At 63.6% G+C, this 24,450-nt stretch overlaps 6 non-coding genes across 6 annotated transcripts; all 6 read right to left on the bottom strand.

Moving 5' to 3' along the window:
* Window positions 1-2,678: 2,678 nt before the first annotated feature.
* Window positions 2,679-2,797, bottom strand: LOC142868554 (5S ribosomal RNA). The gene has a single exon (XR_012917500.1). It is a non-coding gene; the product is annotated as a 5S ribosomal RNA (ribosomal RNA).
* A 3,522-nt stretch (window positions 2,798-6,319) lies between these two features.
* On the bottom strand, window positions 6,320-6,438 carry LOC142868553 (5S ribosomal RNA). Its single transcript, XR_012917499.1, has one exon. It is a non-coding gene; the product is annotated as a 5S ribosomal RNA (ribosomal RNA).
* Window positions 6,439-9,970: 3,532 nt separating this feature from the next.
* On the bottom strand, window positions 9,971-10,089 carry LOC142868552 (5S ribosomal RNA). The gene has a single exon (XR_012917498.1). It is a non-coding gene; the product is annotated as a 5S ribosomal RNA (ribosomal RNA).
* Window positions 10,090-13,622: 3,533 nt separating this feature from the next.
* LOC142868551 (5S ribosomal RNA) lies at window positions 13,623-13,741 on the bottom strand. Its single transcript, XR_012917497.1, has one exon. It is a non-coding gene; the product is annotated as a 5S ribosomal RNA (ribosomal RNA).
* A 3,530-nt stretch (window positions 13,742-17,271) lies between these two features.
* LOC142868550 (5S ribosomal RNA) lies at window positions 17,272-17,390 on the bottom strand. Its single transcript, XR_012917496.1, has one exon. It is a non-coding gene; the product is annotated as a 5S ribosomal RNA (ribosomal RNA).
* A 3,532-nt stretch (window positions 17,391-20,922) lies between these two features.
* Window positions 20,923-21,041, bottom strand: LOC142868549 (5S ribosomal RNA). Its single transcript, XR_012917495.1, has one exon. It is a non-coding gene; the product is annotated as a 5S ribosomal RNA (ribosomal RNA).
* Window positions 21,042-24,450: the final 3,409 nt, after the last annotated feature.

Below are 24,450 nucleotides of genomic sequence, written 5' to 3'. Positions count from 1 at the left end.
CACTAATGAGTGCACCGGAAAGAGTTTCCTAATCCATCTGTGAGGGTGGCAACTGAAAGAGAATTTTAAAGCTGACAGAATAGGCGAGGAAAGGCATAGGAGATTTCCACACCCAGTAAGGAAGCCTTTCCCGAAATGGAAGAAAGAAACGAGCAAACAGAGACACCGGTAGCCCGCCAGGATCAGAGTCTGCCCCCGAGAGAAAGTACCCTGACCAGGTTCACCCGTGGGTGGGTGGCGAGCTAGCGGCATTCAGAAGAGCGAGGCCCGCAGTCTGTGCAGAAGACACCTGCACTCGGGTGTGTGTGGCGGCACGATTCACAAGCAGCTCCAGATGTTAAGCCAAGGAGAAGCCAGGGAGTTCCCAACGCCCCAGGTGTCCTCAGCCCACGACTGGCTGCTGGGGGAATGCGAAGCCCGGCTCCTTGTCTCAGAGCGGGACAACCAGGAGGTGTGACGTACACCCCGGGGTTCCCAGGAGGATCAGGCTGAAGCTGGGACTTGGCCTCAAAGTGTCCCCTCGCACGGCCACCCCCTTCCCCTTCCTGCTCCTCTACTCCTGGTGCCCCTCCATCCAGGGGCCAGACCTTAAAGAGTCACCCGCAAGAGAATCCTGGTCCCAAAGGAGCCTTCTGGGGGACCCGTGCTGAGAGAGGTTGTGGGCATGGCCCGCTGGGGCTCTGCCCGACCCAGGGCTGAGAGATGCAACCTCCCAGCTCTGGGTCCCTGCAGGGGAAGCGTTGGCAAGCACAGGGCCAGTCCTCCAAAGGCCCAGGTGCAGGGAGCCCAGGCCAAGCAGCCTGTGGAAGAAGCCACCCCGGGAACACGACTGCAGGCCACGGCCCTTCCCACCTCCTCCTCCTCCTCCTCCTCCTGCTCCTCCACCCCCCCCCCCCCCGACCTCCCACCCCCACCCCCGACATGGCGCAGGGCTCAGAGACACCTCAGACACTTGCTACCCAAAGTGCAAAGGGCATCAGTTGCTCCTCCAAACCCCCCCCCCGCCCAGCAGACCGCGTTGTCCAGCCAGCCCCCGGGCCTCCCTGGGGTGCCCAGCACAAAAGTGCAGACAACCACCGGACCCTCAATCTCAGTTTTCGGATGTTTTTGCCACTCTAAGGACCCGCAGGCCAGCTGGGCCTTCTGGCAGGACAGAGAGCCCCGGAATCCGACGTGGAGAGCTGGGTGTACGTCCCCACGAGGAGGCGGTCCCCACCTCCGCGGCTCTCCCCTTGCGGGGGGGAAAAGCAGCCACGGGGCCTCAGAGAAGACACCAGGCTGGGCGCCCGCCCCACAGTGGGGGCACGTCCCCCGCAGGCCACTTAGCGACGGCCGCCGGCCGGCGGACGGTTGGGTGGCGCGAGACGCTGCGGCCGCCCTGCTACCGGGTTCCTGGGAGGGCGTCCTGGAACCAGCGTCCACACCAAGCCCTTGGAAGGCCCAGGCGACGGAGGAGCCCCGTCAGGCAGGGGCCGAGGACGGTGACGGCCCGGGCGGGGAGGAGCGTGTCAGGCAGGGGCAGAGGACGGTGACAGGTGACAGGCCGGGCGGGAAGGAGTCAGTCAGGCAGGGGCCGAGGAGGAGACGGGGCTGGGTAAGGGTTAGGGTTAGAGTCAGGGCACAAGTCACAATCGCAAAGACCTGGAAGCGACCCGAGTGCCCATCGACCCACGAGTGCGTAAATGAAATGTGGCGCGTGGACACCACGGAGTGCTATTCAGCTAGGAGGAGCAGCGGTGAGAGGGCACCTCTCGTGGTTCTCCTGGCCAGAGCTGGAACCCGTTCCAGTAAGCCAGGTAGCCCAAGAATGGACACACGAGCACCACGTGCTCGCGCTCACCAGCAAATGGGTACGAACCGACGGACACCCAAGTGGACACAGAGGAATCACCTTCATCGGGTGGGTGTCGGGCGGGTGGGGGGAGGGGATGGGCATACACCTCCATTAGGAATGGGGTGGGTGCGCACCGACTGGGGGATGGGCGCACTTGAGGCTCTGACCCGAGGGGGGAGGCTGGGAGAGGGCAACGTACCCGACCTTAACATTGGTACCCCCACAATACGCTGGAACAACATCAGAGGTTAATGAATAAGAACACAGGGGGGAGGGGGGCACGGGCAACACATGTCACCTTAATACTTGGACTCCCATCATCTGCTTGAAAAGAGAGAGAAAAGAAAATGCAATCATAGAGATAAGGGACACTTTTTAAACATAATGAATCCGAAGAGAAAAGTAAAAGGAGGCCTGTGGAGCAGGTCTGGGTGTGACTCCGGATCCCCCAACATCAGGTGCCACCACCAAAGATTCCTACGTGTAGCCCATAGAACCCCAAAAGCAACGGGACGAGTTCTGGTCACATACTCCCTCAAAATGACATCCTGGCCTTCTTCTGGAACTCCCTCCCCTCTCAGACTCTCAAGGTTTCCTCCAGCGTGTCGGTTCCCACAGAGCAGACCTTTGGTCTGAGACCTGACAGTCCAGAAGCCACGCATGCTGCCGCGTGACGGCGGTGTCGCGGCTTGGGACAAGAGGAGGCCCCACGGTGCGGGCTGGGGCGCCAGGCACCGCGGCGGGCGCTGAGGGTGGGGGTGACCCCCGCCCGGGGCCGCCGCCTCGCTCCCAGAGAGGGGACAGAACAAGAGGCAAAACAAAACAAAAAAAAAAAAAAAAAAGAAGCCTACGGCACCCGGTATTCCCAGGCGGTCTCCCATCCAAGTACTAACCAGGCCCGACCCTGCTTAGCTTCCGAGACCAGACGAGATCGGGCGCGTTCAGGGTGGTGTGGCCCTAGACGGCGGAGGGCGCCCCTGCCCCGCTCAAGAAGCCGAGCCTCTCTGCGCTTCCCCGCCGCCGCCTCCCGCCCCAGGCCCCGCGCCGGCGCTGACCCGCACCGGGCGGGCCTGTTGAGTTCACCGGCCGGGTCCGGCGGGCTCCGAGGGACGGGGGTGACAGGCGGGGCGGGGCGGGCAGGGAGCGGCGGGCCGGGGTGGGGGGCTGTCTCTCTATACACACACACACACACACACACACACACACTCACACTCACTCACTCACACTCACACAAGATGCGCCTCCACGGCTGGACTCGCCAAGGTGGAGACCTTCCAGCCCCCTTCCTCTCCTCGCCTGGCCCACCCCCAGCTCGTGGCCGCCCCCGCCGCCGCCGCCGCCGCCGCCGCCGCCGCCGCCGCCGATTGCGCACGCGCGGGTCGCCCGCCCTTTGACCCCAGGCAGGGGCCGCCCTCCCCGACAACCCCTTTCAGCTGCGCCCCCCACCCTGTGGGTGGGCTGCCGCCTATTCCCCCGGGCCGGGCTGGGGCACAGCGCATGGGGGAGGGGAGCGAGTGTATGGGGCGTCTCTCTCTCTCTCTTGGGATGTGTCCCATGGGTGGGGTGGCGTGGTTAGTGGGGCGCTGAAGAAATCAGTCCCCTCCATCTCCTACCTCTGGAAAACGCCCAAGCCCTTGGAGAACTGCCGGCAACGCGACCGTGGGGGCCGGGACCCTCCTCTGTGTCCTCCTGTGGCCCAGTCCAAGGGGCCTGGGCCTGGCCGGGGCTGCATTGGACCCCGACCCCCCTGGCGTGTGGACTCGCTAAAAATCGGCGATTAGATATTGGATTCCAGCTTCATTGAGGTCATTTCACTAATGAGTGCACCGGAAAGAGTTTCCTAATCCATCTGTGAGGGTGGCAACTGAAAGAGAATTTTAAAGCTGACAGAATAGGCGAGGAAAGGCATAGGAGATTTCCACACCCAGTAAGGAAGCCTTTCCCGAAATGGAAGAAAGAAACGAGCAAACAGAGACACCGGTAGCCCGCCAGGATCAGAGTCTGCCCCCGAGAGAAAGTACCCTGACCAGGTTCACCCGTGGGTGGGTGGCGAGCTAGCGGCATTCAGAAGAGCGAGGCCCGCAGTCTGTGCAGAAGACACCTGCACTCGGGTGTGTGTGGCGGCACGATTCACAAGCAGCTCCAGATGTTAAGCCAAGGAGAAGCCAGGGAGTTCCCAACGCCCCAGGTGTCCTCAGCCCACGACTGGCTGCTGGGGGAATGCGAAGCCCGGCTCCTTGTCTCAGAGCGGGACAACCAGGAGGTGTGACGTACACCCCGGGGTTCCCAGGAGGATCAGGCTGAAGCTGGGACTTGGCCTCAAAGTGTCCCCTCGCACGGCCACCCCCTTCCCCTTCCTGCTCCTCTACTCCTGGTGCCCCTCCATCCAGGGGCCAGACCTTAAAGAGTCACCCGCAAGAGAATCCTGGTCCCAAAGGAGCCTTCTGGGGGACCCGTGCTGAGAGAGGTTGTGGGCATGGCCCGCTGGGGCTCTGCCCGACCCAGGGCTGAGAGATGCAACCTCCCAGCTCTGGGTCCCTGCAGGGGAAGCGTTGGCAAGCACAGGGCCAGTCCTCCAAAGGCCCAGGTGCAGGGAGCCCAGGCCAAGCAGCCTGTGGAAGAAGCCACCCCGGGAACACGACTGCAGGCCACGGCCCTTCCCACCTCCTCCTCCTCCTCCTCCTCCTGCTCCTCCACCCCCCCCCGACCTCCCACCCCCACCCCCGACATGGCGCAGGGCTCAGAGACACCTCAGACACTTGCTACCCAAAGTGCAAAGGGCATCAGTTGCTCCTCCAAACCCCCCCCCCCGCCCAGCAGACCGCGTTGTCCAGCCAGCCCCCGGGCCTCCCTGGGGTGCCCAGCACAAAAGTGCAGACAACCACCGGACCCTCAATCTCAGTTTTCGGATGTTTTTGCCACTCTAAGGACCCGCAGGCCAGCTGGGCCTTCTGGCAGGACAGAGAGCCCCGGAATCCGACGTGGAGAGCTGGGTGTACGTCCCCACGAGGAGGCGGTCCCCACCTCCGCGGCTCTCCCCTTGCGGGGGGGAAAAGCAGCCACGGGGCCTCAGAGAAGACACCAGGCTGGGCGCCCGCCCCACAGTGGGGGCACGTCCCCCGCAGGCCACTTAGCGACGGCCGCCGGCCGGCGGACGGTTGGGTGGCGCGAGACGCTGCGGCCGCCCTGCTACCGGGTTCCTGGGAGGGCGTCCTGGAACCAGCGTCCACACCAAGCCCTTGGAAGGCCCAGGCGACGGAGGAGCCCCGTCAGGCAGGGGCCGAGGACGGTGACGGCCCGGGCGGGGAGGAGCGTGTCAGGCAGGGGCAGAGGACGGTGACAGGTGACAGGCCGGGCGGGAAGGAGTCAGTCAGGCAGGGGCCGAGGAGGAGACGGGGCTGGGTAAGGGTTAGGGTTAGAGTCAGGGCACAAGTCACAATCGCAAAGACCTGGAAGCGACCCGAGTGCCCATCGACCCACGAGTGCGTAAATGAAATGTGGCGCGTGGACACCACGGAGTGCTATTCAGCTAGGAGGAGCAGCGGTGAGAGGGCACCTCTCGTGGTTCTCCTGGCCAGAGCTGGAACCCGTTCCAGTAAGCCAGGTAGCCCAAGAATGGACACACGAGCACCACGTGCTCGCGCTCACCAGCAAATGGGTACGAACCGACGGACACCCAAGTGGACACAGAGGAATCACCTTCATCGGGTGGGTGTCGGGCGGGTGGGGGGAGGGGATGGGCATACACCTCCATTAGGAATGGGGTGGGTGCGCACCGACTGGGGGATGGGCGCACTTGAGGCTCTGACCCGAGGGGGGAGGCTGGGAGAGGGCAACGTACCCGACCTTAACATTGGTACCCCCACAATACGCTGGAACAACATCAGAGGTTAATGAATAAGAACACAGGGGGGAGGGGGGCACGGGCAACACATGTCACCTTAATACTTGGACTCCCATCATCTGCTTGAAAAGAGAGAGAAAAGAAAATGCAATCATAGAGATAAGGGACACTTTTTAAACATAATGAATCCGAAGAGAAAAGTAAAAGGAGGCCTGTGGAGCAGGTCTGGGTGTGACTCCGGATCCCCCAACATCAGGTGCCACCACCAAAGATTCCTACGTGTAGCCCATAGAACCCCAAAAGCAACGGGACGAGTTCTGGTCACATACTCCCTCAAAATGACATCCTGGCCTTCTTCTGGAACTCCCTCCCCTCTCAGACTCTCAAGGTTTCCTCCAGCGTGTCGGTTCCCACAGAGCAGACCTTTGGTCTGAGACCTGACAGTCCAGAAGCCACGCATGCTGCCGCGTGACGGCGGTGTCGCGGCTTGGGACAAGAGGAGGCCCCACGGTGCGGGCTGGGGCGCCAGGCACCGCGGCGGGCGCTGAGGGTGGGGGTGACCCCCGCCCGGGGCCGCCGCCTCGCTCCCAGAGAGGGGACAGAACAAGAGGCAAAACAAAAAAAAAAAAAAAAAAAAAAGAAGCCTACGGCACCCGGTATTCCCAGGCGGTCTCCCATCCAAGTACTAACCAGGCCCGACCCTGCTTAGCTTCCGAGACCAGACGAGATCGGGCGCGTTCAGGGTGGTGTGGCCCTAGACGGCGGAGGGCGCCCCTGCCCCGCTCAAGAAGCCGAGCCTCTCTGCGCTTCCCCGCCGCCTCCTCCCGCCCCAGGCCCCGCGCCGGCGCTGACCCGCACCGGGCGGGCCTGTTGAGTTCACCGGCCGGGTCCGGCGGGCTCCGAGGGACGGGGGTGACAGGCGGGGCGGGGCGGGGCGGGCAGGGAGCGGCGGGCCGGGGTGGGGGGCTGTCTCTCTATACACACACACACACACACACACACACACACTCACACTCACTCACTCACACTCACACAAGATGCGCCTCCACGGCTGGACTCGCCAAGGTGGAGACCTTCCAGCCCCCTTCCTCTCCTCGCCTGGCCCACCCCCAGCTCGTGGCCGCCGCCGCCGCCGCCGCCGCCGCCGCCGCCGCCGCCGCCGCCGCCGATTGCGCACGCGCGGGTCGCCCGCCCTTTGACCCCAGGCAGGGGCCGCCCTCCCCGACAACCCCTTTCAGCTGCGCCCCCCACCCTGTGGGTGGGCTGCCGCCTATTCCCCCGGGCCCGGGCTGGGGCACAGCGCATGGGGGAGGGGAGCGAGTGTATGGGGCGTCTCTCTCTCTCTCTTGGGATGTGTCCCATGGGTGGGGTGGCGTGGTTAGTGGGGCGCTGAAGAAATCAGTCCCCTCCATCTCCTACCTCTGGAAAACGCCCAAGCCCTTGGAGAACTGCCGGCAACGCGACCGTGGGGGCCGGGACCCTCCTCTGTGTCCTCCTGTGGCCCAGTCCAAGGGGCCTGGGCCTGGCCGGGGCTGCATTGGACCCCGACCCCCCTGGCGTGTGGACTCGCTAAAAATCGGCGATTAGATATTGGATTCCAGCTTCATTGAGGTCATTTCACTAATGAGTGCACCGGAAAGAGTTTCCTAATCCATCTGTGAGGGTGGCAACTGAAAGAGAATTTTAAAGCTGACAGAATAGGCGAGGAAAGGCATAGGAGATTTCCACACCCAGTAAGGAAGCCTTTCCCGAAATGGAAGAAAGAAACGAGCAAACAGAGACACCGGTAGCCCGCCACGATCAGAGTCTGCCCCCGAGAGAAAGTACCCTGACCAGGTTCACCCGTGGGTGGGTGGCGAGCTAGCGGCATTCAGAAGAGCGAGGCCCGCAGTCTGTGCAGAAGACACCTGCACTCGGGTGTGTGTGGCGGCACGATTCACAAGCAGCTCCAGATGTTAAGCCAAGGAGAAGCCAGGGAGTTCCCAACGCCCCAGGTGTCCTCAGCCCACGACTGGCTGCTGGGGGAATGCGAAGCCCGGCTCCTTGTCTCAGAGCGGGACAACCAGGAGGTGTGACGTACACCCCGGGGTTCCCAGGAGGATCAGGCTGAAGCTGGGACTTGGCCTCAAAGTGTCCCCTCGCACGGCCACCCCCTTCCCCTTCCTGCTCCTCTACTCCTGGTGCCCCTCCATCCAGGGGCCAGACCTTAAAGAGTCACCCGCAAGAGAATCCTGGTCCCAAAGGAGCCTTCTGGGGGACCCGTGCTGAGAGAGGTTGTGGGCATGGCCCGCTGGGGCTCTGCCCGACCCAGGGCTGAGAGATGCAACCTCCCAGCTCTGGGTCCCTGCAGGGGAAGCGTTGGCAAGCACAGGGCCAGTCCTCCAAAGGCCCAGGTGCAGGGAGCCCAGGCCAAGCAGCCTGTGGAAGAAGCCACCCCGGGAACACGACTGCAGGCCACGGCCCTTCCCACCTCCTCCTCCTCCTCCTCCTCCTGCTCCTCCACCCCCCCCCGACCTCCCACCCCCACCCCCGACATGGCGCAGGGCTCAGAGACACCTCAGACACTTGCTACCCAAAGTGCAAAGGGCATCAGTTGCTCCTCCAAACCCCCCCCCCCCGCCCAGCAGACCGCGTTGTCCAGCCAGCCCCCGGGCCTCCCTGGGGTGCCCAGCACAAAAGTGCAGACAACCACCGGACCCTCAATCTCAGTTTTCGGATGTTTTTGCCACTCTAAGGACCCGCAGGCCAGCTGGGCCTTCTGGCAGGACAGAGAGCCCCGGAATCCGACGTGGAGAGCTGGGTGTACGTCCCCACGAGGAGGCGGTCCCCACCTCCGCGGCTCTCCCCTTGCGGGGGGGAAAAGCAGCCACGGGGCCTCAGAGAAGACACCAGGCTGGGCGCCCGCCCCACAGTGGGGGCACGTCCCCCGCAGGCCACTTAGCGACGGCCGCCGGCCGGCGGACGGTTGGGTGGCGCGAGACGCTGCGGCCGCCCTGCTACCGGGTTCCTGGGAGGGCGTCCTGGAACCAGCGTCCACACCAAGCCCTTGGAAGGCCCAGGCGACGGAGGAGCCCCGTCAGGCAGGGGCCGAGGACGGTGACGGCCCGGGCGGGGAGGAGCGTGTCAGGCAGGGGCAGAGGACGGTGACAGGTGACAGGCCGGGCGGGAAGGAGTCAGTCAGGCAGGGGCCGAGGAGGAGACGGGGCTGGGTAAGGGTTAGGGTTAGAGTCAGGGCACAAGTCACAATCGCAAAGACCTGGAAGCGACCCGAGTGCCCATCGACCCACGAGTGCGTAAATGAAATGTGGCGCGTGGACACCACGGAGTGCTATTCAGCTAGGAGGAGCAGCGGTGAGAGGGCACCTCTCGTGGTTCTCCTGGCCAGAGCTGGAACCCGTTCCAGTAAGCCAGGTAGCCCAAGAATGGACACACGAGCACCACGTGCTCGCGCTCACCAGCAAATGGGTACGAACCGACGGACACCCAAGTGGACACAGAGGAATCACCTTCATCGGGTGGGTGTCGGGCGGGTGGGGGGAGGGGATGGGCATACACCTCCATTAGGAATGGGGTGGGTGCGCACCGACTGGGGGATGGGCGCACTTGAGGCTCTGACCCGAGGGGGGAGGCTGGGAGAGGGCAACGTACCCGACCTTAACATTGGTACCCCCACAATACGCTGGAACAACATCAGAGGTTAATGAATAAGAACACAGGGGGGAGGGGGGCACGGGCAACACATGTCACCTTAATACTTGGACTCCCATCATCTGCTTGAAAAGAGAGAGAAAAGAAAATGCAATCATAGAGATAAGGGACACTTTTTAAACATAATGAATCCGAAGAGAAAAGTAAAAGGAGGCCTGTGGAGCAGGTCTGGGTGTGACTCCGGATCCCCCAACATCAGGTGCCACCACCAAAGATTCCTACGTGTAGCCCATAGAACCCCAAAAGCAACGGGACGAGTTCTGGTCACATACTCCCTCAAAATGACATCCTGGCCTTCTTCTGGAACTCCCTCCCCTCTCAGACTCTCAAGGTTTCCTCCAGCGTGTCGGTTCCCACAGAGCAGACCTTTGGTCTGAGACCTGACAGTCCAGAAGCCACGCATGCTGCCGCGTGACGGCGGTGTCGCGGCTTGGGACAAGAGGAGGCCCCACGGTGCGGGCTGGGGCGCCAGGCACCGCGGCGGGCGCTGAGGGTGGGGGTGACCCCCGCCCGGGGCCGCCGCCTCGCTCCCAGAGAGGGGACAGAACAAGAGGCAAAACAAAAAAAAAAAAAAAAAAAAAAGAAGCCTACGGCACCCGGTATTCCCAGGCGGTCTCCCATCCAAGTACTAACCAGGCCCGACCCTGCTTAGCTTCCGAGACCAGACGAGATCGGGCGCGTTCAGGGTGGTGTGGCCCTAGACGGCGGAGGGCGCCCCTGCCCCGCTCAAGAAGCCGAGCCTCTCTGCGCTTCCCCGCCGCCTCCTCCCGCCCCAGGCCCCGCGCCGGCGCTGACCCGCACCGGGCGGGCCTGTTGAGTTCACCGGCCGGGTCCGGCGGGCTCCGAGGGACGGGGGTGACAGGCGGGGCGGGGCGGGGCGGGCAGGGAGCGGCGGGCCGGGGTGGGGGGCTGTCTCTCTATACACACACACACACACACACACACACACACTCACACTCACTCACTCACACTCACACAAGATGCGCCTCCACGGCTGGACTCGCCAAGGTGGAGACCTTCCAGCCCCCTTCCTCTCCTCGCCTGGCCCACCCCCAGCTCGTGGCCGCCCCCGCCGCCGCCGCCGCCGCCGCCGCCGCCGCCGCCGCCGCCGATTGCGCACGCGCGGGTCGCCCGCCCTTTGACCCCAGGCAGGGGCCGCCCTCCCCGACAACCCCTTTCAGCTGCGCCCCCCACCCTGTGGGTGGGCTGCCGCCTATTCCCCCGGGCCCGGGCTGGGGCACAGCGCATGGGGGAGGGGAGCGAGTGTATGGGGCGTCTCTCTCTCTCTCTTGGGATGTGTCCCATGGGTGGGGTGGCGTGGTTAGTGGGGCGCTGAAGAAATCAGTCCCCTCCATCTCCTACCTCTGGAAAACGCCCAAGCCCTTGGAGAACTGCCGGCAACGCGACCGTGGGGGCCGGGACCCTCCTCTGTGTCCTCCTGTGGCCCAGTCCAAGGGGCCTGGGCCTGGCCGGGGCTGCATTGGACCCCGACCCCCCTGGCGTGTGGACTCGCTAAAAATCGGCGATTAGATATTGGATTCCAGCTTCATTGAGGTCATTTCACTAATGAGTGCACCGGAAAGAGTTTCCTAATCCATCTGTGAGGGTGGCAACTGAAAGAGAATTTTAAAGCTGACAGAATAGGCGAGGAAAGGCATAGGAGATTTCCACACCCAGTAAGGAAGCCTTTCCCGAAATGGAAGAAAGAAACGAGCAAACAGAGACACCGGTAGCCCGCCAGGATCAGAGTCTGCCCCCGAGAGAAAGTACCCTGACCAGGTTCACCCGTGGGTGGGTGGCGAGCTAGCGGCATTCAGAAGAGCGAGGCCCGCAGTCTGTGCAGAAGACACCTGCACTCGGGTGTGTGTGGCGGCACGATTCACAAGCAGCTCCAGATGTTAAGCCAAGGAGAAGCCAGGGAGTTCCCAACGCCCCAGGTGTCCTCAGCCCACGACTGGCTGCTGGGGGAATGCGAAGCCCGGCTCCTTGTCTCAGAGCGGGACAACCAGGAGGTGTGACGTACACCCCGGGGTTCCCAGGAGGATCAGGCTGAAGCTGGGACTTGGCCTCAAAGTGTCCCCTCGCACGGCCACCCCCTTCCCCTTCCTGCTCCTCTACTCCTGGTGCCCCTCCATCCAGGGGCCAGACCTTAAAGAGTCACCCGCAAGAGAATCCTGGTCCCAAAGGAGCCTTCTGGGGGACCCGTGCTGAGAGAGGTTGTGGGCATGGCCCGCTGGGGCTCTGCCCGACCCAGGGCTGAGAGATGCAACCTCCCAGCTCTGGGTCCCTGCAGGGGAAGCGTTGGCAAGCACAGGGCCAGTCCTCCAAAGGCCCAGGTGCAGGGAGCCCAGGCCAAGCAGCCTGTGGAAGAAGCCACCCCGGGAACACGACTGCAGGCCACGGCCCTTCCCACCTCCTCCTCCTCCTCCTCCTCCTGCTCCTCCACCCCCCCCCGACCTCCCACCCCCACCCCCGACATGGCGCAGGGCTCAGAGACACCTCAGACACTTGCTACCCAAAGTGCAAAGGGCATCAGTTGCTCCTCCAAACCCCCCCCCCCCCGCCCAGCAGACCGCGTTGTCCAGCCAGCCCCCGGGCCTCCCTGGGGTGCCCAGCACAAAAGTGCAGACAACCACCGGACCCTCAATCTCAGTTTTCGGATGTTTTTGCCACTCTAAGGACCCGCAGGCCAGCTGGGCCTTCTGGCAGGACAGAGAGCCCCGGAATCCGACGTGGAGAGCTGGGTGTACGTCCCCACGAGGAGGCGGTCCCCACCTCCGCGGCTCTCCCCTTGCGGGGGGGAAAAGCAGCCACGGGGCCTCAGAGAAGACACCAGGCTGGGCGCCCGCCCCACAGTGGGGGCACGTCCCCCGCAGGCCACTTAGCGACGGCCGCCGGCCGGCGGACGGTTGGGTGGCGCGAGACGCTGCGGCCGCCCTGCTACCGGGTTCCTGGGAGGGCGTCCTGGAACCAGCGTCCACACCAAGCCCTTGGAAGGCCCAGGCGACGGAGGAGCCCCGTCAGGCAGGGGCCGAGGACGGTGACGGCCCGGGCGGGGAGGAGCGTGTCAGGCAGGGGCAGAGGACGGTGACAGGTGACAGGCCGGGCGGGAAGGAGTCAGTCAGGCAGGGGCCGAGGAGGAGACGGGGCTGGGTAAGGGTTAGGGTTAGAGTCAGGGCACAAGTCACAATCGCAAAGACCTGGAAGCGACCCGAGTGCCCATCGACCCACGAGTGCGTAAATGAAATGTGGCGCGTGGACACCACGGAGTGCTATTCAGCTAGGAGGAGCAGCGGTGAGAGGGCACCTCTCGTGGTTCTCCTGGCCAGAGCTGGAACCCGTTCCAGTAAGCCAGGTAGCCCAAGAATGGACACACGAGCACCACGTGCTCGCGCTCACCAGCAAATGGGTACGAACCGACGGACACCCAAGTGGACACAGAGGAATCACCTTCATCGGGTGGGTGTCGGGCGGGTGGGGGGAGGGGATGGGCATACACCTCCATTAGGAATGGGGTGGGTGCGCACCGACTGGGGGATGGGCGCACTTGAGGCTCTGACCCGAGGGGGGAGGCTGGGAGAGGGCAACGTACCCGACCTTAACATTGGTACCCCCACAATACGCTGGAACAACATCAGAGGTTAATGAATAAGAACACAGGGGGGAGGGGGGCACGGGCAACACATGTCACCTTAATACTTGGACTCCCATCATCTGCTTGAAAAGAGAGAGAAAAGAAAATGCAATCATAGAGATAAGGGACACTTTTTAAACATAATGAATCCGAAGAGAAAAGTAAAAGGAGGCCTGTGGAGCAGGTCTGGGTGTGACTCCGGATCCCCCAACATCAGGTGCCACCACCAAAGATTCCTACGTGTAGCCCATAGAACCCCAAAAGCAACGGGACGAGTTCTGGTCACATACTCCCTCAAAATGACATCCTGGCCTTCTTCTGGAACTCCCTCCCCTCTCAGACTCTCAAGGTTTCCTCCAGCGTGTCGGTTCCCACAGAGCAGACCTTTGGTCTGAGACCTGACAGTCCAGAAGCCACGCATGCTGCCGCGTGACGGCGGTGTCGCGGCTTGGGACAAGAGGAGGCCCCACGGTGCGGGCTGGGGCGCCAGGCACCGCGGCGGGCGCTGAGGGTGGGGGTGACCCCCGCCCGGGGCCGCCGCCTCGCTCCCAGAGAGGGGACAGAACAAGAGGCAAAACAAAAAAAAAAAAAAAAAAAAAAGAAGCCTACGGCACCCGGTATTCCCAGGCGGTCTCCCATCCAAGTACTAACCAGGCCCGACCCTGCTTAGCTTCCGAGACCAGACGAGATCGGGCGCGTTCAGGGTGGTGTGGCCCTAGACGGCGGAGGGCGCCCCTGCCCCGCTCAAGAAGCCGAGCCTCTCTGCGCTTCCCCGCCGCCTCCTCCCGCCCCAGGCCCCGCGCCGGCGCTGACCCGCACCGGGCGGGCCTGTTGAGTTCACCGGCCGGGTCCGGCGGGCTCCGAGGGACGGGGGTGACAGGCGGGGCGGGGCGGGGCGGGCAGGGAGCGGCGGGCCGGGGTGGGGGGCTGTCTCTCTATACACACACACACACACACACACACACACACTCACACTCACTCACTCACACTCACACAAGATGCGCCTCCACGGCTGGACTCGCCAAGGTGGAGACCTTCCAGCCCCCTTCCTCTCCTCGCCTGGCCCACCCCCAGCTCGTGGCCGCCGCCGCCGCCGCCGCCGCCGCCGCCGCCGCCGCCGCCGCCGCCGATTGCGCACGCGCGGGTCGCCCGCCCTTTGACCCCAGGCAGGGGCCGCCCTCCCCGACAACCCCTTTCAGCTGCGCCCCCCACCCTGTGGGTGGGCTGCCGCCTATTCCCCCGGGCCCGGGCTGGGGCACAGCGCATGGGGGAGGGGAGCGAGTGTATGGGGCGTCTCTCTCTCTCTCTTGGGATGTGTCCCATGGGTGGGGTGGCGTGGTTAGTGGGGCGCTGAAGAAATCAGTCCCCTCCATCTCCTACCTCTGGAAAACGCCCAAGCCCTTGGAGAACTGCCGGCAACGCGACCGTGGGGGCCGGGACCCTCCTCTGTGTCCTCCTGTGGCCCAGTCCAAGGGGCCTGGGCCTGGCCGGGGCTGCATTGGACCCCGACCCCCCTGGCGTGTGGACTCGCTAAAAATCGGCGATTAGATATTGGATTCCAGCTTCATTGAGGTCATTTCACTAATGAGTGCACCGGAAAGAGTTTCCTAATCCATCTGTGAGGGTGGCAACTGAAAGAGAATTTTAAAGCTGACAGAATAGGCGAGGAAAGGCATAGGAGATTTCCACACCCAGTAAGGAAGCCTTTCCCGAAATGGAAGAAAGAAACGAGCAAACAGAGACACCGGTAGCCCGCCAGGATCAGAGTCTGCCCCCGAGAGAAAGTACCCTGACCAGGTTCACCCGTGGGTGGGTGGCGAGCTAGCGGCATTCAGAAGAGCGAGGCCCGCAGTCTGTGCAGAAGACACCTGCACTCGGGTGTGTGTGGCGGCACGATTCACAAGCAGCTCCAGATGTTAAGCCAAGGAGAAGCCAGGGAGTTCCCAACGCCCCAGGTGTCCTCAGCCCACGACTGGCTGCTGGGGGAATGCGAAGCCCGGCTCCTTGTCTCAGAGCGGGACAACCAGGAGGTGTGACGTACACCCCGGGGTTCCCAGGAGGATCAGGCTGAAGCTGGGACTTGGCCTCAAAGTGTCCCCTCGCACGGCCACCCCCTTCCCCTTCCTGCTCCTCTACTCCTGGTGCCCCTCCATCCAGGGGCCAGACCTTAAAGAGTCACCCGCAAGAGAATCCTGGTCCCAAAGGAGCCTTCTGGGGGACCCGTGCTGAGAGAGGTTGTGGGCATGGCCCGCTGGGGCTCTGCCCGACCCAGGGCTGAGAGATGCAACCTCCCAGCTCTGGGTCCCTGCAGGGGAAGCGTTGGCAAGCACAGGGCCAGTCCTCCAAAGGCCCAGGTGCAGGGAGCCCAGGCCAAGCAGCCTGTGGAAGAAGCCACCCCGGGAACACGACTGCAGGCCACGGCCCTTCCCACCTCCTCCTCCTCCTCCTCCTCCTGCTCCTCCACCCCCCCCCGACCTCCCACCCCCACCCCCGACATGGCGCAGGGCTCAGAGACACCTCAGACACTTGCTACCCAAAGTGCAAAGGGCATCAGTTGCTCCTCCAAACCCCCCCCCCGCCCAGCAGACCGCGTTGTCCAGCCAGCCCCCGGGCCTCCCTGGGGTGCCCAGCACAAAAGTGCAGACAACCACCGGACCCTCAATCTCAGTTTTCGGATGTTTTTGCCACTCTAAGGACCCGCAGGCCAGCTGGGCCTTCTGGCAGGACAGAGAGCCCCGGAATCCGACGTGGAGAGCTGGGTGTACGTCCCCACGAGGAGGCGGTCCCCACCTCCGCGGCTCTCCCCTTGCGGGGGGGAAAAGCAGCCACGGGGCCTCAGAGAAGACACCAGGCTGGGCGCCCGCCCCACAGTGGGGGCACGTCCCCCGCAGGCCACTTAGCGACGGCCGCCGGCCGGCGGACGGTTGGGTGGCGCGAGACGCTGCGGCCGCCCTGCTACCGGGTTCCTGGGAGGGCGTCCTGGAACCAGCGTCCACACCAAGCCCTTGGAAGGCCCAGGCGACGGAGGAGCCCCGTCAGGCAGGGGCCGAGGACGGTGACGGCCCGGGCGGGGAGGAGCGTGTCAGGCAGGGGCAGAGGATGGTGACAGGTGACAGGCCGGGCGGGAAGGAGTCAGTCAGGCAGGGGCCGAGGAGGAGACGGGGCTGGGTAAGGGTTAGGGTTAGAGTCAGGGCACAAGTCACAATCGCAAAGACCTGGAAGCGACCCGAGTGCCCATCGACCCACGAGTGCGTAAATGAAATGTGGCGCGTGGACACCACGGAGTGCTATTCAGCTAGGAGGAGCAGCGGTGAGAGGGCACCTCTCGTGGTTCTCCTGGCCAGAGCTGGAACCCGTTCCAGTAAGCCAGGTAGCCCAAGAATGGACACACGAGCACCACGTGCTCGCGCTCACCAGCAAATGGGTACGAACCGACGGACACCCAAGTGGACACAGAGGAATCACCTTCATCGGGTGGGTGTCGGGCGGGTGGGGGGAGGGGATGGGCATACACCTCCATTAGGAATGGGGTGGGTGCGCACCGACTGGGGGATGGGCGCACTTGAGGCTCTGACCCGAGGGGGGAGGCTGGGAGAGGGCAACGTACCCGACCTTAACATTGGTACCCCCACAATACGCTGGAACAACATCAGAGGTTAATGAATAAGAACACAGGGGGGAGGGGGGCACGGGCAACACATGTCACCTTAATACTTGGACTCCCATCATCTGCTTGAAAAGAGAGAGAAAAGAAAATGCAATCATAGAGATAAGAGACACTTTTTAAACATAATGAATCCGAAGAGAAAAGTAAAAGGAGGCCTGTGGAGCAGGTCTGGGTGTGACTCCGGATCCCCCAACATCAGGTGCCACCACCAAAGATTCCTACGTGTAGCCCATAGAACCCCAAAAGCAACGGGACGAGTTCTGGTCACATACTCCCTCAAAATGACATCCTGGCCTTCTTCTGGAACTCCCTCCCCTCTCAGACTCTCAAGGTTTCCTCCAGCGTGTCGGTTCCCACAGAGCAGACCTTTGGTCTGAGACCTGACAGTCCAGAAGCCACGCATGCTGCCGCGTGACGGCGGTGTCGCGGCTTGGGACAAGAGGAGGCCCCACGGTGCGGGCTGGGGCGCCAGGCACCGCGGCGGGCGCTGAGGGTGGGGGTGACCCCCGCCCGGGGCCGCCGCCTCGCTCCCAGAGAGGGGACAGAACAAGAGGCAAAACAAAAAAAAAAAAAAAAAAAAAAGAAGCCTACGGCACCCGGTATTCCCAGGCGGTCTCCCATCCAAGTACTAACCAGGCCCGACCCTGCTTAGCTTCCGAGACCAGACGAGATCGGGCGCGTTCAGGGTGGTGTGGCCCTAGACGGCGGAGGGCGCCCCTGCCCCGCTCAAGAAGCCGAGCCTCTCTGCGCTTCCCCGCCGCCTCCTCCCGCCCCAGGCCCCGCGCCGGCGCTGACCCGCACCGGGCGGGCCTGTTGAGTTCACCGGCCGGGTCCGGCGGGCTCCGAGGGACGGGGGTGACAGGCGGGGCGGGGCGGGGCGGGCAGGGAGCGGCGGGCCGGGGTGGGGGGCTGTCTCTCTATACACACACACACACACACACACACACACACTCACACTCACTCACTCACACTCACACAAGATGCGCCTCCACGGCTGGACTCGCCAAGGTGGAGACCTTCCAGCCCCCTTCCTCTCCTCGCCTGGCCCACCCCCAGCTCGTGGCCGCCGCCGCCGCCGCCGCCGCCGCCGCCGCCGCCGCCGCCGCCGCCGATTGCGCACGCGCGGGTCGCCCGCCCTTTGACCCCAGGCAGGGGCCGCCCTCCCCGACAACCCCTTTCAGCTGCGCCCCCCACCCTGTGGGTGGGCTGCCGCCTATTCCCCCGGGCCCGGGCTGGGGCACAGCGCATGGGGGAGGGGAGCGAGTGTATGGGGCGTCTCTCTCTCTCTCTTGGGATGTGTCCCATGGGTGGGGTGGCGTGGTTAGTGGGGCGCTGAAGAAATCAGTCCCCTCCATCTCCTACCTCTGGAAAACGCCCAAGCCCTTGGAGAACTGCCGGCAACGCGACCGTGGGGGCCGGGACCCTCCTCTGTGTCCTCCTGTGGCCCAGTCCAAGGGGCCTGGGCCTGGCCGGGGCTGCATTGGACCCCGACCCCCCTGGCGTGTGGACTCGCTAAAAATCGGCGATTAGATATTGGATTCCAGCTTCATTGAGGTCATTTCACTAATGAGTGCACCGGAAAGAGTTTCCTAATCCATCTGTGAGGGTGGCAACTGAAAGAGAATTTTAAAGCTGACAGAATAGGCGAGGAAAGGCATAGGAGATTTCCACACCCAGTAAGGAAGCCTTTCCCGAAATGGAAGAAAGAAACGAGCAAACAGAGACACCGGTAGCCCGCCAGGATCAGAGTCTGCCCCCGAGAGAAAGTACCCTGACCAGGTTCACCCGTGGGTGGGTGGCGAGCTAGCGGCATTCAGAAGAGCGAGGCCCGCAGTCTGTGCAGAAGACACCTGCACTCGGGTGTGTGTGGCGGCACGATTCACAAGCAGCTCCAGATGTTAAGCCAAGGAGAAGCCAGGGAGTTCCCAACGCCCCAGGTGTCCTCAGCCCACGACTGGCTGCTGGGGGAATGCGAAGCCCGGCTCCTTGTCTCAGAGCGGGACAACCAGGAGGTGTGACGTACACCCCGGGGTTCCCAGGAGGATCAGGCTGAAGCTGGGACTTGGCCTCAAAGTGTCCCCTCGCACGGCCACCCCCTTCCCCTTCCTGCTCCTCTACTCCTGGTGCCCCTCCATCCAGGGGCCAGACCTTAAAGAGTCACCCGCAAGAGAATCCTGGTCCCAAAGGAGCCTTCTGGGGGACCCGTGCTGAGAGAGGTTGTGGGCATGGCCCGCTGGGGCTCTGCCCGACCCAGGGCTGAGAGATGCAACCTCCCAGCTCTGGGTCCCTGCAGGGGAAGCGTTGGCAAGCACAGGGCCAGTCCTCCAAAGGCCCAGGTGCAGGGAGCCCAGGCCAAGCAGCCTGTGGAAGAAGCCACCCCGGGAACACGACTGCAGGCCACGGCCCTTCCCACCTCCTCCTCCTCCTCCTCCTCCTGCTCCTCCACCCCCCCCCGACCTCCCACCCCCACCCCCGACATGGCGCAGGGCTCAGAGACACCTCAGACACTTGCTACCCAAAGTGCAAAGGGCATCAGTTGCTCCTCCAAACCCCCCCCCCCGCCCAGCAGACCGCGTTGTCCAGCCAGCCCCCGGGCCTCCCTGGGGTGCCCAGCACAAAAGTGCAGACAACCACCGGACCCTCAATCTCAGTTTTCGGATGTTTTTGCCACTCTAAGGACCCGCAGGCCAGCTGGGCCTTCTGGCAGGACAGAGAGCCCCGGAATCCGACGTGGAGAGCTGGGTGTACGTCCCCACGAGGAGGCGGTCCCCACCTCCGCGGCTCTCCCCTTGCGGGGGGGAAAAGCAGCCACGGGGCCTCAGAGAAGACACCAGGCTGGGCGCCCGCCCCACAGTGGGGGCACGTCCCCCGCAGGCCACTTAGCGACGGCCGCCGGCCGGCGGACGGTTGGGTGGCGCGAGACGCTGCGGCCGCCCTGCTACCGGGTTCCTGGGAGGGCGTCCTGGAACCAGCGTCCACACCAAGCCCTTGGAAGGCCCAGGCGACGGAGGAGCCCCGTCAGGCAGGGGCCGAGGACGGTGACGGCCCGGGCGGGGAGGAGCGTGTCAGGCAGGGGCAGAGGACGGTGACAGGTGACAGGCCGGGCGGGAAGGAGTCAGTCAGGCAGGGGCCGAGGAGGAGACGGGGCTGGGTAAGGGTTAGGGTTAGAGTCAGGGCACAAGTCACAATCGCAAAGACCTGGAAGCGACCCGAGTGCCCATCGACCCACGAGTGCGTAAATGAAATGTGGCGCGTGGACACCACGGAGTGCTATTCAGCTAGGAGGAGCAGCGGTGAGAGGGCACCTCTCGTGGTTCTCCTGGCCAGAGCTGGAACCCGTTCCAGTAAGCCAGGTAGCCCAAGAATGGACACACGAGCACCACGTGCTCGCGCTCACCAGCAAATGGGTACGAACCGACGGACACCCAAGTGGACACAGAGGAATCACCTTCATCGGGTGGGTGTCGGGCGGGTGGGGGGAGGGGATGGGCATACACCTCCATTAGGAATGGGGTGGGTGCGCACCGACTGGGGGATGGGCGCACTTGAGGCTCTGACCCGAGGGGGGAGGCTGGGAGAGGGCAACGTACCCGACCTTAACATTGGTACCCCCACAATACGCTGGAACAACATCAGAGGTTAATGAATAAGAACACAGGGGGGAGGGGGGCACGGGCAACACATGTCACCTTAATACTTGGACTCCCATCATCTGCTTGAAAAGAGAGAGAAAAGAAAATGCAATCATAGAGATAAGGGACACTTTTTAAACATAATGAATCCGAAGAGAAAAGTAAAAGGAGGCCTGTGGAGCAGGTCTGGGTGTGACTCCGGATCCCCCAACATCAGGTGCCACCACCAAAGATTCCTACGTGTAGCCCATAGAACCCCAAAAGCAACGGGACGAGTTCTGGTCACATACTCCCTCAAAATGACATCCTGGCCTTCTTCTGGAACTCCCTCCCCTCTCAGACTCTCAAGGTTTCCTCCAGCGTGTCGGTTCCCACAGAGCAGACCTTTGGTCTGAGACCTGACAGTCCAGAAGCCACGCATGCTGCCGCGTGACGGCGGTGTCGCGGCTTGGGACAAGAGGAGGCCCCACGGTGCGGGCTGGGGCGCCAGGCACCGCGGCGGGCGCTGAGGGTGGGGGTGACCCCCGCCCGGGGCCGCCGCCTCGCTCCCAGAGAGGGGACAGAACAAGAGGCAAAACAAAAAAAAAAAAAAAAAAAAAAAGAAGCCTACGGCACCCGGTATTCCCAGGCGGTCTCCCATCCAAGTACTAACCAGGCCCGACCCTGCTTAGCTTCCGAGACCAGACGAGATCGGGCGCGTTCAGGGTGGTGTGGCCCTAGACGGCGGAGGGCACCCCTGCCCCGCTCAAGAAGCCGAGCCTCTCTGCGCTTCCCCGCCGCCTCCTCCCGCCCCAGGCCCCGCGCCGGCGCTGACCCGCACCGGGCGGGCCTGTTGAGTTCACCGGCCGGGTCCGGCGGGCTCCGAGGGACGGGGGTGACAGGCGGGGCGGGGCGGGGCGGGCAGGGAGCGGCGGGCCGGGGTGGGGGGCTGTCTCTCTATACACACACACACACACACACACACACACACTCACACTCACTCACTCACACTCACACAAGATGCGCCTCCACGGCTGGACTCGCCAAGGTGGAGACCTTCCAGCCCCCTTCCTCTCCTCGCCTGGCCCACCCCCAGCTCGTGGCCGCCCCCGCCGCCGCCGCCGCCGCCGCCGCCGCCGCCGCCGCCGATTGCGCACGCGCGGGTCGCCCGCCCTTTGACCCCAGGCAGGGGCCGCCCTCCCCGACAACCCCTTTCAGCTGCGCCCCCCACCCTGTGGGTGGGCTGCCGCCTATTCCCCCGGGCCCGGGCTGGGGCACAGCGCATGGGGGAGGGGAGCGAGTGTATGGGGCGTCTCTCTCTCTCTCTTGGGATGTGTCCCATGGGTGGGGTGGCGTGGTTAGTGGGGCGCTGAAGAAATCAGTCCCCTCCATCTCCTACCTCTGGAAAACGCCCAAGCCCTTGGAGAACTGCCGGCAACGCGACCGTGGGGGCCGGGACCCTCCTCTGTGTCCTCCTGTGGCCCAGTCCAAGGGGCCTGGGCCTGGCCGGGGCTGCATTGGACCCCGACCCCCCTGGCGTGTGGACTCGCTAAAAATCGGCGATTAGATATTGGATTCCAGCTTCATTGAGGTCATTTCACTAATGAGTGCACCGGAAAGAGTTTCCTAATCCATCTGTGAGGGTGGCAACTGAAAGAGAATTTTAAAGCTGACAGAATAGGCGAGGAAAGGCATAGGAGATTTCCACACCCAGTAAGGAAGCCTTTCCCGAAATGGAAGAAAGAAACGAGCAAACAGAGACACCGGTAGCCCGCCAGGATCAGAGTCTGCCCCCGAGAGAAAGTACCCTGACCAGGTTCACCCGTGGGTGGGTGGCGAGCTAGCGGCATTCAGAAGAGCGAGGCCCGCAGTCTGTGCAGAAGACACCTGCACTCGGGTGTGTGTGGCGGCACGATTCACAAGCAGCTCCAGATGTTAAGCCAAGGAGAAGCCAGGGAGTTCCCAACGCCCCAGGTGTCCTCAGCCCACGACTGGCTGCTGGGGGAATGCGAAGCCCGGCTCCTTGTCTCAGAGCGGGACAACCAGGAGGTGTGACGTACACCCCGGGGTTCCCAGGAGGATCAGGCTGAAGCTGGGACTTGGCCTCAAAGTGTCCCCTCGCACGGCCACCCCCTTCCCCTTCCTGCTCCTCTACTCCTGGTGCCCCTCCATCCAGGGGCCAGACCTTAAAGAGTCACCCGCAAGAGAATCCTGGTCCCAAAGGAGCCTTCTGGGGGACCCGTGCTGAGAGAGGTTGTGGGCATGGCCCGCTGGGGCTCTGCCCGACCCAGGGCTGAGAGATGCAACCTCCCAGCTCTGGGTCCCTGCAGGGGAAGCGTTGGCAAGCACAGGGCCAGTCCTCCAAAGGCCCAGGTGCAGGGAGCCCAGGCCAAGCAGCCTGTGGAAGAAGCCACCCCGGGAACACGACTGCAGGCCACGGCCCTTCCCACCTCCTCCTCCTCCTCCTCCTCCTGCTCCTCCACCCCCCCCCCGACCTCCCACCCCCACCCCCGACATGGCGCAGGGCTCAGAGACACCTCAGACACTTGCTACCCAAAGTGCAAAGGGCATCAGTTGCTCCTCCAAACCCCCCCCCCGCCCAGCAGACCGCGTTGTCCAGCCAGCCCCCGGGCCTCCCTGGGGTGCCCAGCACAAAAGTGCAGACAACCACCGGACCCTCAATCTCAGTTTTCGGATGTTTTTGCCACTCTAAGGACCCGCAGGCCAGCTGGGCCTTCTGGCAGGACAGAGAGCCCCGGAATCCGACGTGGAGAGCTGGGTGTACGTCCCCACGAGGAGGCGGTCCCCACCTCCGCGGCTCTCCCCTTGCGGGGGGGAAAAGCAGCCACGGGGCCTCAGAGAAGACACCAGGCTGGGCGCCCGCCCCACAGTGGGGGCACGTCCCCCGCAGGCCACTTAGCGACGGCCGCCGGCCGGCGGACGGTTGGGTGGCGCGAGACGCTGCGGCCGCCCTGCTACCGGGTTCCTGGGAGGGCGTCCTGGAACCAGCGTCCACACCAAGCCCTTGGAAGGCCCAGGCGACGGAGGAGCCCCGTCAGGCAGGGGCCGAGGACGGTGACGGCCCGGGCGGGGAGGAGCGTGTCAGGCAGGGGCAGAGGATGGTGACAGGTGACAGGCCGGGCGGGAAGGAGTCAGTCAGGCAGGGGCCGAGGAGGAGACGGGGCTGGGTAAGGGTTAGGGTTAGAGTCAGGGCACAAGTCACAATCGCAAAGACCTGGAAGCGACCCGAGTGCCCATCGACCCACGAGTGCGTAAATGAAATGTGGCGCGTGGACACCACGGAGTGCTATTCAGCTAGGAGGAGCAGCGGTGAGAGGGCACCTCTCGTGGTTCTCCTGGCCAGAGCTGGAACCCGTTCCAGTAAGCCAGGTAGCCCAAGAATGGACACACGAGCACCACGTGCTCGCGCTCACCAGCAAATGGGTACGAACCGACGGACACCCAAGTGGACACAGAGGAATCACCTTCATCGGGTGGGTGTCGGGCGGGTGGGGGGAGGGGATGGGCATACACCTCCATTAGGAATGGGGTGGGTGCGCACCGACTGGGGGATGGGCGCACTTGAGGCTCTGACCCGAGGGGGGAGGCTGGGAGAGGGCAACGTACCCGACCTTAACATTGGTACCCCCACAATACGCTGGAACAACATCAGAGGTTAATGAATAAGAACACAGGGGGGAGGGGGGCACGGGCAACACATGTCACCTTAATACTTGGACTCCCATCATCTGCTTGAAAAGAGAGAGAAAAGAAAATGCAATCATAGAGATAAGAGACACTTTTTAAACATAATGAATCCGAAGAGAAAAGTAAAAGGAGGCCTGTGGAGCAGGTCTGGGTGTGACTCCGGATCCCCCAACATCAGGTGCCACCACCAAAGATTCCTACGTGTAGCCCATAGAACCCCAAAAGCAACGGGACGAGTTCTGGTCACATACTCCCTCAAAATGACATCCTGGCCTTCTTCTGGAACTCCCTCCCCTCTCAGACTCTCAAGGTTTCCTCCAGCGTGTCGGTTCCCACAGAGCAGACCTTTGGTCTGAGACCTGACAGTCCAGAAGCCACGCATGCTGCCGCGTGACGGCGGTGTCGCGGCTTGGGACAAGAGGAGGCCCCACGGTGCGGGCTGGG

The sequence above is a fragment of the Microcebus murinus genome, unplaced genomic scaffold (assembly GCF_040939455.1).
Source record: "Microcebus murinus isolate Inina unplaced genomic scaffold, M.murinus_Inina_mat1.0 scaf034_hap2_Mmur4.0, whole genome shotgun sequence".
NCBI lineage: Eukaryota > Metazoa > Chordata > Mammalia > Primates > Cheirogaleidae > Microcebus > Microcebus murinus.
This window is presented reverse-complemented; position numbering and strand designations above follow the sequence as displayed.